Here is a 13,331-nt window from a genome sequence, read left to right as displayed (position 1 = left end):
GTTTTTTCTTTTCTAGGAGCTGTTCTTTTTTTTTTCCTCTCTTCGTGCCTTTTATTTTTTTTTAAAGTTTCCTGGTTCTTTTTTTTTTTTTTTTTTTTTTTTTTTTTAAATCCCGGTGCCTGTTTCTGTTGGTGTTTGTTTGTTTTGTCTTTTCTTTGTGCTTTTTATTTTTCTTTTTGTGTTTTTTTTTCCCCAGTGGCCCTTTTGCTTTTTTTTCTGGCTTTTTTAAATATGTTTTCTCTGTGCGTGTGCACATGCAGTGGTATTTTTGTTTGTATTGTTTTTTACTTTATATGATGTACATCTGGAAAGCAGCTTTACAGAAAGGCCCTGGTGGACACCAACTTGAACATAAGCTAGAAATGTGCACTTGCAGCAAAGGCAGCTACCTATTCTGGGCTGCGGTAAGGCACACAGCAGGTCAAGGGAAGTGATCCTTCTTCCCTACACAGCACTGGCAAGGTCCCACCTGTAGTAATGTGGCCAGTTGTAGGCTTTGTAGAAGAAGAGAGAGATGGGTCTACTGGAAAGAGTCCAAGAAGAGCCATGAATATGACAAAGGGTGTGGAGCACCTCTTCTGCGAGGAGATGCTGAGAGAGCTGGGACTGTGTGGTATGGAGAAGAGAAGGCTCAGAGGGAATTTTATCAGAGGGAAGGTGCAAAGAAGATGGAGCCAGGCTCACTTCAGTGGTGCCCAGTGCCAGGACAAGAAGCAACCAGCACAAACTGGAACACAGGCAGGTCCAGCTGAACATCAGGAAAATTCCTTACTGTTCCTTACTGAGCACAAGATGTCCAGAGAGGCTGTGGAGTCTCCATTCTTGGAGATACTCAAAGGCTGTCTGGACATGGTCCTGGGCAACCTGCTCTGGGTGGCCCTGTTTAGGCAGTGGTGTTGGACCTCCAGAGGTCCCTTCTGACTTCAGCTGTTCTGTGATTCCGTAAAGACTGAACATGTTAGTCCTACTTTGAAATCTAACATAACCCCCAATACAATTGCAAATGCCTATCTTGAAAATAGTACTCTGGAAAGAATCATAACAAAAAAGCTAATCTGCACAGCAAAGATTAAAACTGGATGCAACGTTTCAGCACAATACAAATTAACAGCTGAAGGTCTGAATTTTAAAGCTTCAGTATCTGCACTGTGACCCACTATACCCTATATTAATCCTAAAATTTGACAGTATCGCATGTGAGCAGAAAACTATGGATCTCCATGCTAAATCAAAGCCAAATATATCAGCTATCACTGTGATATCTTCATTCCTGAAAATGGGGGGTACATACACGCACAGATATTTTGCACACTGCATACAAATTCTCATTCTATATGAGAATTATACCATTGCTAAGAAAGCTCTACACTAAGGCTACATACCCGTGGGAATACTGCATGAAAAAGCTTTTTATTTTTAAAGACAAATTACTTTGTGTGTGTGTGTGTGTGTGTGTGTATAATTGAGTCATACTTTTCATGTAGCATTCAGCCTAGGGATGTCTGCAGGAGAAAAGAACAATATCTTACTAAATCCCTTTTAGGATCATTAAATTTAGATCACAAAACTCTCACAGGCATGCAATTCTAAACATGTCACAGAAACAAAAGGAACAACAACAAAAAAAATGACAAGCTTCTCTTACATTATTTTCCTTCTTTACAATGATGTTTAAGGTAGCAAAGCGTTAATGAATTCAGTACAATGTATCATGCATTGTGTTAGAACTTTTATATTGTTGAAAAATTGTCATATTTGGTTAGGCAGCTGCATGGAGAAAAAAGCTCTGACAATATCTAATTGAGTCTATTTTTACTGTCTTTCAGATAACATTGTTAGAATTATGTACTGTACATATTTCTTATTTTTAGACTCATACTCCCTCCCTCCTCCCTCTTCACAGCCTTCACTGCAACAGTATTTTACTACAGCTGATACAAGTCCAGGTCATTTTCACATAAGAAGAGTGAGTCCCGTGCTATGATATTGAAACAGGACTACAAGCCATTATGCAAATCATTACTAATAACAGTATTCAGGACATGTGCCTCTTAAAAGCTGGGCCTTGTTTAGGATGCTGACTGGGACATGAAAGCTTCGAGCTGTGTCCCCTGCTTTATCATTTGCTTCCTGGGCAATGTTGAGCTACATAGTTTGTCTCTCTCCTACTACTTTCTGTAAAATGGGAATAGTACAAAGATTTTTTTCCTGTCTTTTGAAACAATGAACCCTACAATGGAAATACTCTTTCCTGTTGTGTCCAGGATAACCTCTCCCATTCAAACACCACATACAAAATTTCAGATAATTGCACAGGACACTTGAAGGGCTTTCACCAAAACATCCTCACCTCTCTCACCCTTACCCAGTCAGCTTATTCTCAATCTTTTCACTCTTTACTTTTGACGAATCTCCCAAATCTTCATAGCTTTGTAGCAAAACCAGGAATATAGATCAGGCAGTCACATTGACAGAATCCTTTTCTCCAAGGCTAGAGATAGCATGCCCCATCTTTTGAAGCAGTCTGGTTCCCTGCTTGAACCGGCTAGGTGAGTGGATGACACTAAGCAGAAGTATCAGGAGTCAAGATTTCAGGCTGTCTGTTTTTAAAAAGAATCAGGTGACCTGGGGATGCATGTGCCAAGCAACACCACCACTGCAAAAGCACAGGTGTGCAAAGTTGCTCTTCTGCACAGACAGACAGTTGGAAAGAAAACCACACCTTCTATTTCTGCAAATGCAGATACTATATTCTGCTTCTGTGCAGAACAGCACAGCAAACTAGAGAAAGAAAGCCAGGCAGGTCAAATAGCCCTAAGCCTTTTCTCAGGTGATGGGTAAAAGGATGTGAGAAACAGTCTCAAGTTGCACCAGGAGAGTTTTAGATTCGACATCAGGAAAAATTTCTTTACAGAGAGGGTGGTCAAGCATCAAAGCAGGCTGCCCAGGGAAGTGGTGGAGTATCCCCACTCCTGGAGGTATTTAAGAGACATGGAGGTGGCACTTAGGGGCATGGCTTAGTGATGGGACTAGGCTGACAGTTGGACTCAACGGTCTTGAAGGGCTTTTCCAACCTAACTGATTCTATGTCACCACACAGAAACATTTATTTAAACTATTACCAATGTTAATCTCTCTTTAAAAGTACTCCTATATATATATATATATATATATATACACACACATAATTTCATAAAAAAAGGGAAAAATAATTGTTTAAATATATTTTTGTACCCACAGGCTCAAAGCTCCTCAATGAAAACTTTGATTACTCATGACACAGATGAGCAGTTTGCTACATATATGCTGGGGAAACTGTCAATAGCTAGGCTACACAATGCTTTGGAGGAAATATAATATTGAGAAGAACCAGAATTGTTTCAGAAATAAGACACAGGAGAAGACAGGAAATATAGAGGAGTTTGGCGATGGAAAAGCAAGCCAGCTGACAAAAATTACAAAGATTGCTTAGTTTCTTTATTCTGAGTTTGTAACCTGTCTTGTTAGCCCCTACCAGCTCTATCAAGAATTTTCCATGGAAAAGTCAAGCAAAAATGTCTCCTCTTGCACTTTGATAAATGTATGTAAATAAATGTGTGTAAATTGAAAAATCAAAAACCCAGAAACTGGAACTAGTGCATTAAACTGGGAAAATATTTTTAGTTTTACTTTTTTTCTTCCCCTCCCTACAATAGAAACATTGAGTTTGGAATGAAAAATCAAGACATCGTTTTGCATAAAACTATCAAAGTGAAATACAAATTGTATGCCTCTTCCTTGTCCCTTGCTCTTTTATTGCCTCCTGCATGACACCCCACATACTCTTCATACAAACTTAATACTAAAACATTGTTCCAAGCGGCTCAAGCTTGTGTAAGCTTTCTAGTGCCCATGGGGACACAGATTATTAGAATAACAGGAGTGAAAGAAGTGATGAAAACAGAACTTGGAAAGCATGGCAATCTCAGGGAAAAATAGCTGGGATCTAATGAGGAGCTGTACCTGTGTAACCTAATAGCCAGAACAAAATTAGCCATTGAGGGTGACTTACTCAAAATAGTTCTTAGAGCAATCTTAACAGCAGAAGTGCTCCAAACCATTATAATGTGCAGCTGTAGATACAAGTAACAAATGCATGAGTTCATAGACCTGCTCCTCTGTTACAGATGCCCAGAGGCTATGGTCAGACATCCAGGATATGAAAATGGATACACCATATAATCAAGACCATAATGCCCACGGCATTCACTTCCATTTAGCCTGCAGGCTTCTGAAAGTAGTGGGAAGAAGTCTAGTCGATTATTGGAGCTGGCATTATACATGTATCGCCAAAGAGAGCAAACTTCTCTAATATGATAACACCACTTTTCATTTTTCATGAGTTTCCTGACTAACAGTGCATAATATACTGGTCTGAACAGATGGATTCATGAATCAATTGGCTTGTGAGCAAACTCTCTCCTGTTATTTAAAAAAAAAAAAAAAAAAAGTATTATTTTTGTGTCTGGATTTAAACAAAGACTAAAAATTATGTCTCACCAACTGGACTATAATAACCTTAACACAAATTCTGCCCACGTCTCTCTGACTATTTTAAGTACAGAGGAGAATTGGGTCTCACATGAAAAGTTTTGTTGTTTTTTTTTTTTTTTTTTAATAAATTAAATCTGCTTAACTACTACATTTACTGTCTAGTGTTATAATGCAACTGCATATAAAATAACTGCTGATAAGGAAAAAAGAGAAATACTTAGTAAAGACTCCCACCTTCTGAATGTGAGATGAGCTCTAGCCTCATAGTCATTACCATGATGTTTATTATTAATAGTATATTTTGGGAAATAAAAGAATTTGTCAGGGGTTCTTGTTTGTTTGTGTATTTGGGAGGGGAGGGGGATGGAGGGACATTGCTTTTGTGCAACATAGTCCAACTTTTAACTGTCTACTATCAATACATAAGGTTAGGGTTTAACATGCAAAAATAAATATCATCTTACAGTTACTTTATGATCATTTCCAAACCATACACAGGATAACTGGACACACAAGCCTACTGAAGAAACAGAACTTGAGAACTACCTGGACTATCAGCTCCTGGCCTCATAGCTGCACATTTTATATAAGGCCTTTCATGAACAGTTAGGCTTCCATCTTGGAAATGGTAATTTTGGTCCACGGGGCTCATGGAAGGCAGCTCTAGTCTCTCACTGCTCTGACAGTTAAGTCTGCTTCCAGTTTTTGACCTAAATCTATTCATGACCAATTCATACCACTTGCTCTTGAGTGTTCAGTGTTAACTTGCTCCTTCCCTTCCTCTATATAGTCATCTTCTGCTGTTCAGTCCCCCTCCCTACCTCCTTTCCTTCCTGTCCCCCATGCTGTCCTTAATTGTTTCTTGGTAAATTACAGTTAGCAATGACATACTTGAGAAAAAATATATATAATTGTTCATTTCCATTTTGCACAATTATGCAAGTAATTTATTTTAGCATCCCATTGAATGTGCGTAAATATAACTCACACAATTGTTACTACTAACAATTATTTAATAGCTCAACATAACATAAGCAAAAACAGAGACCACTTGTGTCAATAAGAACACTTACATTCTCTAAAGCAGAAAAATATTTTGGGGCTATTACTTCTGTTTATAGTAAAGTTAGTTTTCAGAGTAGTTCTGCAGGACATTTCCTACCACAACAGAGTTGCAGAAGCAGGACTTTCTCCAAAATAGCTCTGCTTCTGGCAATTGTCAGAGAAAACACACTGGACTAGACACACTATCCATTTACTCTGTTTACTGCGTGCCAGCAGTTCTCACAGCCGAGTAGAAATACTGGCCTAACGCTCAGGTTTGTGAACAAATTTCTGCCAGAAGTGTCAGTCCCACAGCATCCTTCATCTTGAGAAATACCCTCAATTAAAATTAGCAGTGACTGATTACACATTCTTCTCTCTCAAGTAAAAGTACACACTGAAAAATCATTGCAAGGAAACAAGGACATCCATGCAGGGGGAAGGCTTCAAAGAAACATATGTACCAGGGTGCTACCATCTCTCCATTGTATTGCTTGCTTATAATGCAGAAAGGTGAATGGTAGGAAGTCAAAGATGTACTAGAAAGTAAACACGATTTTAGAACATCAGAAAAAGTTGAATTTCATAAGTCAATGCATAATCCATCTTGTGAATGAGGAATAATTAAACCTCCTGTGTGGTTTGAGGCTTTATCAAATTTCCACCCTTACTACTTAAAATTGTGCAATTGCTCCCAGGCCTCCCTCTCCCTCTCTTTTTAACATGAAACTTTACTTTAAGGAGACTAATCTCGTGGAGCCAAATCATTTCATAGAATCACAGAATGGTTTGGGTTGGAAGGGACCTTACAGCCCACCCAGTCCCAACCCCCTGCCATGGGCAGGGACACCTCCCACCAGACCAGAATGCCGAAAGGCCCCATCCAGCCTGGCCTTGAGCACTTCCAAGGATGGGGCATCCACAACTTCTCTGGGCAGTCTGTTCCAGGGCCTCACCAGCCTCTGAGTGAAGAATTCCTTCCTAATCCATGTCTGATGTCACGGATGTCTAACCTAAACCTCCCCTTGTTTAGTTGAAAGCCATTACTCCTTGTCCTATCACTATATTCCCAGATAAAGAATCCCTCCCCAGTTTTCCTTTAGGCCTTCTTTAGGTATTGGAAGGTTGTTATAAGGTCTCCCCAGAGCCTTCTCTTCTCCAGCCTGAACAACCCCAGCTTTCTCAGCCTGAAAGACATTTCCACACACCCTGTTGAAAAATGCTCTTACTGTACAGGTCAACTTTGCTTGCAATACCTGCCCATTTTGTAAAGGCTTGTAACTCACATCAGCTAAGATAGTGGATGAACTGCAGTTCAAAGAATAAAAAATAAAATTATCTTGGTTACTTAGGCGAAAGGGGTTCCTCTGGCAGCTCCACATGATTTATAAAACAACAAATTTGCATTTTGAAGCTTCATTTTTCTTCCCCTCTGCATTTCAAAGTCCATTACAAACAAGCAAGTTGCTTTTCTTTGTTGTTGTTTTTTTGTTTGTTTTAGTTTTTTTCCTCCCCACTCTTCACCTTTCTCACTTCCCATGTACTACTCTTCTCCTCACTCTCTGTACTGCCCACCCTTCTCTTTACCATGCACTATCTGACTAGGGATCCACCTCAATTTCTGCACTTCATCTTCCTCTTAAGGGTGATTCCCACATCACCAAATCGTCTCTCGAGGAGCTTATCATTCCTACTATTTTCTGGAGCACTTTTAACCTGATAGCCACCTTTAATCACACACATGGATCACACACAGTGACAAACACCCCTACAGGTTGCAGTCTGCTCCTCTCTATACCAGAGCTCTGAATAATCACAACAGTGGGTGTCCCACATTTACGAAGGCAAACAGCAAACCCTTTGTTCCTGCATACCAAGGAGGAGACAGAGTACATCACTCCTGCTTTGAATCACCACAGATTTACTGGACAGGTAGCCAAAAACACACCCCAGTTTTCTTCTCTAACCATGTAATGGGGATGCCCAACCTTCCCTGCTCAGCAGGAGTTGTGGATTGTTTGTTTTAAAACTAGGACTTTTACAAGTAGGATAGCCAAAGAAAGGAAAGAGCAGAAGAAAAAACAGTCACCTAACCATCAATCCCCAAACTTTGCTTCCACTGAATTCAGGACAGTCCTCAGGGTTGGGTCATCTAGTTTGAAGCCCCAAAAAAGCATTCAGTAAATGCAGCTCATGACTATTTTGCCATTCAGTAATTCCTCTTCTCATATCTTGTCTTCTCACCAAGAGAGAGACTCTGTACTAGAGCAAACCAGGGAGTTTCTAGAGCCCAAGAACATACTTTCTCAGGTAGAAAAAATACGGGGAAGGCATCAGAACCTTGCTGTACATCACCCATTGTTGTGTACTGGGTAACTGCAATTTAAAAAAAAGACAACACAAACGAGCACATCTGCCCCAAGGCAAGCAAAGGGATAACCATCTGTTTGACCTTTAATTGACGCCAACTCAAATTGCTCCATCATGTCCAGAGCCACACACTGAACCACTTGCAGAAAGGAAGTTATTTATCCCACTGATCCCCTGTAAACTTCACATTTTCTGCGTAATGTGAAAACACTGTCAAAACACCATTTATTTACTTCCTAACTTAGAGGTAGTTAAAAGGACCTTCCCCGAGCAAAAGAAAAAGCAAAGAAGCAACTCTTTTTCTGTCACGGAGCGGGCAAGTTCCTCGCTGCTGGAATGTGAGACCCCGAACTTCTCTGGAATATCTCCTGTGCAGTGACACAAAACAGTACAGGAAGGAATAACTGTTTGACCTCTCCTTTTACTGACAATAAGCACAACAAACATATGGGATGCATCTCTGTAGTGAGAAGAGCAGGCAAATTCTTTATTTATTTAATGTTATCAGGGGGCCGGAAGCATTTTATGACTAAGAAGGTCCCCTACAAACTCGGGCTTTCATGAAAATGTTATTTTATCACCATGGAAAGAAATATATTTAGAGATGTGCTGGCCTGAAGCTTATGAAAAGTATCATGTTGCAACCATCTCCAGGACATTAGAAATCAAACAAAAGGTACCTACAGTTTCAGGAGAGATTCAAAAATTTAACTTTTTCAGAACAAAATTCATTTCAAGATGATTTTTATTATTATTTGTAGAAAAGCACACAGACTTTGGTTAGAAATACATATTTCTCTGACAAGTAGCCCAAGGCTCTATGGCAGTAATGCTAGCACATTTGACAACATGCTTTGTCAGCTTTTCATACCATGCCTATTCACTTCAGAGACCTTCACCCATCCTTTTCCAGTAATTGATACTGATCCATCATCAGTAAACATGGGAAATTATTTCCTGATCTTAGACAGGTACCATGATGATATAGCCTATGCTGGGTAGCGTGTCAAATCCATGTATTCTGATGGATAGGTTATCACCCAGAGTCACATCAAGTCTCTGGCAGTGTTTCTGAATACCCTGCATAGATTTTAGTGATCCCATTCACCCTATTATTTTGAATTTTTCTTTAGGTTTCTTAGGTCTCAAAAAAATTTAACATATGACAATGAAGGTGTGGTGATTTTTTGTTTGTTTGTTCATTTGTTTTTAAAAGATCAAATTCTAGTTTTACCATCTACACCTAAAGCTACTCATTGTTAACTAAAAACAGATCGTCAAAATTCCTTGCATTAGCACTAATATCTTTCATGGATCTTCAGTAGAGATGCTGTTTTTCAACAGAGCCAGATTCAGGCCTAGTTTGTGTTAACGACTTCAGGAAAAGAAAACAGAAACTACTTAAACCTATCCAAGTTTAATCTTTCTTCCTGACAAGTTGTGACTGTGCAGAAATTCATTTTAATGCTTTGGTGCTACTGCCATAATTAAATATCACAGATATTCACTCAGAGCTACAGCAATAAGTGTAGTTTTCACCATGTCAAAAATACAATGAACATCATACGTCCCACTCTCATCTCATGACTGCAGCATGACCAAAATAAATATATATATTTATTAAAAATAATAATAAAAAATAAACTAGGCACTGTTTCCTTGGGAAATAACTGGAATTTCAAGCCTTAGCACTATTTATGTATGCTACGATTTCTTATGCATGGCCTCTATCGCATGAAAAGCCTACATCAAATATGACTGCTTTCTGAAGATTGTGTGGGTTTCAAAAAATCGTTTTGCACATTCCAGAACCAGTAGGTACCCACACTGAGTTATGAATAACTCCTAACGTGCCTCAAAGCCAGCAAGCCTCTGGCACTACTTCACAATATGCCTGGCAAGAGACAGTTTTCCTATAACTGTCTCATTAGACACGAGAAGTATTTTGGAAAAAGGTATTCTACCTACTAAGCGATCTCTTTTAAGAAAGAATCACCAAAAACTCTCTTCCTTTATAGATATGCAAACAGATTTCCTCATTAGAAAAGGCTGATTTAATCACATTTATCTGTTTTTCTCCAAAGCTTCTCATATCAGCCACACTTCCAAGTGGAACTAGTACCAACTAGTATTGACTGAAAACAGGCTGTCAATGGCAGGAAAAGCTGCAAGCTTTTACATTTTGCAAGGCTTGTGCACTCAGTGGGCCCCAGAAAAGTTTACACTGGAAAGAGCAAAAGAATTGCCTGCTTCAGGGTAAAGGCAGGAGAGCCTTCCAAGCTATGGAAAAGCACCCAATTTCACTATCAAGCTTCATATGTAATTCCACAAAAAGCAGTCTGCCATTGTTCCCATGCTCCTGGAACTACTGGCTTTTACTTTTCATTTGCCTGTTAGTATTCATGTAGCTCAGGAACACTAGAGCTCAAAGATCACAAATATTCTGTTCTGGTTGCACTTGTTCATGTCTATATAGTTTGAAAGCTACTTCACTTATTTTCTATTCCCATTTGGAAAGGGAACCTGCATCAGATTCACCAACAAACAAGCTGGGGACATATACTGTACCCCATCCTCATTCCTTACACAGGCCTCTTGCAAATAACCTACACCTTCACATCCTTTATGCATAAACACTTTCTGAAGATTTATTTTTAACTAACATACCTCAGTGGCACTAACGGTGTGAGGCTTTCTCATTTGAAGTGCTAAAATCAGTATTACTTGACCCTAAAAAGCAGGGTCCAACCCCAATTTTTCAGAGGACAGAGGAACAGAAAGGATCTGTAGTTTTAGTTCACTCTTAAATCTAGTTTACGAGCTCTGAAAGCACATCTATATTTGCGCCATGTTCTCGTTTGGCAGATAAATGATGAAATCGCTCAGTTTTCTTGATGCCTTCAGCTGATGGTAGGCAGATTTTACATAGCTTTCTTTATCTGATTTCTACTTTAAAAAAAAAAAAAAAATACATCCAGAAATGAATGAGAGCATTAGCCTCCACACATTCTATACTTTATGCTATTTACTACTGGATAGCCCTGGAATATTTGCAGCTGGCTGTACTGTGTTTTGTACAATGTAGCTCTTTATCACAGTTTTTATCAAAGAGCTGTGGTTTAGCACAGAATAAGGCAGTGCTGTATTGAAGTTGTAATGTGGCTCAGGTTACCAGATTGCGTTTTTGATAATTTGGTATTAAAGTGCTCAACACAAAATAAAAATCAATGTTTAAGAACTGAAAGTAAGAAAAGCTCTAGTTAGAGATTGAATAAGCTGTAACATTATGGAGATTTTGCCTTACTTTCTATATTAAAATCGAGTTGCTTTGAATAAATACAAGTGAATCTCCCTATTATTTACTTTCTGAGGCAAGTTTTACACTAAACTTTTGCTAGCAGAAAGTCAGGGGCATGAGGACATGGGATTTGCAATCCACACAGCTGTGTTGGCAAAAGGCCCTAGCGTAGATGTGGTTTTACTGGCAAAATGGAACTTTTGCCAACATAGCTAATTTCTCTCTTGGGAGTTAGTTTTGCCAGTACAGCTGTGTACAGACTGGGGACATTTCAGTGGTGTTACATACTTTTACAGCTCTACCGTCACTGACTTTCAAGCGTAGGCATGCTTTTGCTCTCAACATAACAGCAGTTTGCCAATCTGGGGAGAGCAAGGGGTTGTTGTCTGAGAGCATAGCCATAACCACCTAACAGAAGAGAAAAGAAAAGAAAAGAAAAAAAAAAAAAAAAACACACAGAGAAATTTACAAATTTACCTAGTCCCTTCAATACTGCTTCCTGAAGTTCTTCCTGAAGTTAGTATTAGGACTCTTCTTAATACATTGCTTCGCATATCTCACACAACACCTTTTACCACCACAGCTGGTTATTCTGTTTGTTGAAGTGGAGGTGTGTATGTTAGCACATCATTGCAAAGCTTCTCCCTAAAAGATACTACAGATCTTTCCTTTCTTTCTGCTTTGTTCTTTTTGCTACTACCTCCCCCCATCTCACCTTCTTTCCTTTTTGCAGAAGCCTTCTCTCAACATCTTCACATCTTTTCTGACCTTTCTTCCCCACTCTGATGGCTTACTGAAAAGCATATCACAAGACACAAAACCAAACAGGAAGACGTTGAGCTACCACTCTGCCTCCCTTCTCTAGTGATTTCAGGTGTGTTACCTTTCCATACTCTCCACCAAACTTTTGAGCATCTGGTCTCTTCTCAGGTTTGCAGCTGACACGCCTGCTAGTAATTGCTATCAGCTGCAGTTCCACCCCTCTTTATGGTCTTTGCCCAGCTGCTCATTGCTCATTCTGAAGGACTTTTTTTTAGCATGCTACTTCTGATATACTGCTGAAGTTGCTCTTTAAAGTGTTGAACTACTACCACCTACATCCACTTATCAATTTTTCTGTTTTTCTCAAGTATTATTGCCTCCTGTCTGTAGTTCTCTTTCAAACTGGGATCTCTCCTTTCTGCGTGGGAGGCAATTTCTGCTGCTGCACCAGATACCAGACAAGGCTGCTCCCACTGCACATTTAAGAAGCTATTCTGCTCTGGTCAGAGGGCAGCTTCTGTGGTTAGACACTACAGAACACAATTGCCTCTCCATCAGTAAAATTTGGATGATATTACTCAAATTCAGTTTATGCAGAGCAGTTTCTTAATTTTCTTTAGTAACTCCTTTGCCCTTAATTCACAATCAAAAACAATAATCAAAAAAGTGCATGGTACTATTCCTGCTAGTGAGGGAAAAAGACCAAATCAAAGTCAGGGATTCATTTACATCTAAATAAAACAAAAAAGTAGGAACTTTATATTTTCTATCACTGCTGAGACTAGTGTCAAGTGAAAGTGGGAAACGTACACAGATAAGACAAAATTTCAGTATCTCAGGCATTGGGGAGAAGGGGGGAACACAACAACTTGGTGGTAAAATATTAAATGCAAGAGTGTTTTTTATTTACTTGGAAGAGTCGTGGTGAATGGAGCCAAGTCCAGTTGGAGGCCAGTCACTAGTGGCGTCCCCCAGGGCTCGGTGCTGGGGCCGGTCCTCTTTAATATCTTCATCGATGATCTGGATGAGGGCATCGAGTGCACCCTCAGTAAGTTCGCAGATGACACCAAGTTAGGTGCGTGTGTCGATCTGCTTGAGGGTAGGAAAGCTCTGCAGGAGGATCTGGATAGGCTGCACCGATGGGCTGAGGTCAACTGCATGAAGTTTAACAAGGCCAAGTGCCGGGTCCTGCACCTGGGGCGCAATAACCCCAAGCAGAGCTACAGGCTGGGAGAGGAATGGTTGGAAAGCTGCCAGGCAGAGAAGGACCTGGGAGTGATGGTGGATAGTCGGCTGAATATGAGCCAGCAGTGTGCTCAGGTGG

General features: G+C 39.8%; 1 protein-coding gene across 1 annotated transcript in view; it reads right to left on the bottom strand.

Annotated features, from left to right (window-relative positions):
* LOC311437983 (uncharacterized protein) overlaps positions 1-12,109 on the bottom strand; it is a 415,393-nt gene extending 403,284 nt beyond the window's left edge. Inside the window, exons 1-2 of the mRNA XM_084521887.1 lie at positions 11,961-12,109; positions 11,723-11,837 (exon numbers count right to left, since the gene is read on the bottom strand). The gene's annotated coding sequence lies outside the window, so the exon portion shown is untranslated. The remainder of the gene's footprint in view (positions 1-11,722; positions 11,838-11,960) is intronic.
* Between the last annotated feature and the right edge of the window lie 1,222 nt (positions 12,110-13,331).

The sequence above is a fragment of the Aythya ferina genome (assembly GCF_964211825.1).
Source record: "Aythya ferina genome assembly, chromosome: 5".
Lineage (NCBI taxonomy): Eukaryota > Metazoa > Chordata > Aves > Anseriformes > Anatidae > Aythya > Aythya ferina.
This window is presented reverse-complemented; position numbering and strand designations above follow the sequence as displayed.